The sequence below is a fragment of the Octopus bimaculoides genome, chromosome 11 (assembly GCF_046866305.1).
Source record: "Octopus bimaculoides isolate indiv1 chromosome 11, ASM4686630v1, whole genome shotgun sequence".
NCBI classification, from domain to species: Eukaryota; Metazoa; Mollusca; class Cephalopoda; order Octopoda; family Octopodidae; genus Octopus; species Octopus bimaculoides.
Genome location: NC_142938.1, coordinates 13,737,451 through 13,739,518, shown reverse-complemented (window position 1 = coordinate 13,739,518; position 2,068 = coordinate 13,737,451).

Here is a 2,068-nt window from a genome sequence, read left to right as displayed (position 1 = left end):
CTTAGAAATATTAATAACTCTATTTCTGAAAACCAGTGGATAGATTCCACTGAAATTAGATAAATAACCTTCGAGCAGATAGTCAGCAGCGCCGCCTGGCTAAGGCTTGGCTACTCTGCATTGACAAGGGGCAACACCCTGAAACTAGTCTAGTCTGCAGATGCCAGACCAGCAGGGGGACACTGCTGACCTCCCCTGTTCGAAGGTTATAAAGGACACAGGTTTCGTGTGTCACATAGCTAGCTAGAGGCGATGGCTTCTTGGAGCTAATTCACGGCAGCTTTCGTCCTAATTTTGGGACTGCCATGTTGGCTTGGCGATAACTATTAATTTCCAGTACCGCTGCCGTAGTCTCCTTTAGAGAGACTTAGAAATATTAATAACTCTATTTCTGAAAACCAGTGGATAGATTCCACTGAAATTAGATAAATAACCTTCGAGCAGATAGTCAGCAGCGCCGCCTGGCTAAGGCTTGGCTACTCTGCATTGACAAGGGGCAACACCCTGAAACTAGTCTAGTCTGCAGATGCCAGACCAGCAGGGGGACACTGCTGACCTCCCCTGTTCGAAGGTTATAAAGGACACAGGTTTCGTGTGTCACATAGCTAGCTAGAGGCGATGGCTTCTTGGAGCTAATTCACGGCAGCTTTCGTCCTAATTTTGGGACTGCCATGTTGGCTTGGCGATAACTATTAATTTCCAGTACCGCTGCCGTAGTCTCCTTTAGAGAGACTTAGAAATATTAATAACTCTATTTCTGAAAACCAGTGGATAGATTCCACTGAAATTAGATAAATAACCTTCGAGCAGATAGTCAGCAGCGCCGCCTGGCTAAGGCTTGGCTACTCTGCATTGACAAGGGGCAACACCCTGAAACTAGTCTAGTCTGCAGATGCCAGACCAGCAGGGAGACACTGCTGACCTCCCCTGTTCGAAGGTTATAAAGGACACAGGTTTCGTGTGTCACATAGCTAGCTAGAGGCGATGGCTTCTTGGAGCTAATTCACGGCAGCTTTCGTCCTAATTTTGGGACTGCCATGTTGGCTTGGCGATAACTATTATATATATATATATATATATATATATTGTATAAGGGATCGTGGGTAAGGCCAGAACAATGCGAAGTAAAAGCAAAGCAAATCACAAGAAAATAAATTTATGATTTAATGTAGACTTACTTTGTATTCAATATTTCGGGGTTATGACCCCATTTTCAAGAAATTAACGAATGTTGCCGTTATCACACCGAAATATTGAATAGAAGGTAAGTCTACATTAATTCATATATTTGTTTTCTTGTGATTTGCCTTGCATTTACTTCGCATTGTTCTGGCCTTACCCACGATCCTTTATACAATATATTCTACAAAATGCTCCATAGTAATTATATATATATATATATATATATAATTACATTAATTTCTAATGTCTTTTAATTAAAGGAGTGTTACAAGAAAAATCTGCTGATAAATTGATATCAGAATATTAACAACAACTAAACTGTATAAAAATCTGTCTAAGCGTTTAATGAAAGAATTGTGGTGCGTGTATAATATTAAATAATTGCTGATAAATTGAGACCAAAACGAAATAAAGGTTGATGCTTAATTCAAACAGAGTCTCCATTCAGCTAGAAATATTTAATTCTGCGCGCGAACCTGGAATACAGCAGATGTCAAATCTGCCTTGCATCTTCTCAGGCTCAATTAAAAAAAGTGGCATTATATCAAAGTGCAGCATTGGCAGGACTATTAGTAAGTCGGGAAATATGCTTTGCAGTATTTGTTCTGGATCTGCACACTGACAGCAGCACCTGAAAGAACACTGGTGCCAAGCTGATTTCGCCGAATTCGCCAATGTTTTTTTGGCGGGGATAAATATTGGTGTTGGGAAGAGGAGTGGCATATATGCACAAGAATTTGCCACTCTTCCTGTAAAAATTCTTGCCCAGGGTTTCACAAATATATGCTGATACAGGGTCAAAATTGACAGACGGATCCTACATATAAAGCCTAATTTTCATGCCGAAATCAAACCAAATTTTCATCAAAGTACACACATCAGTCAT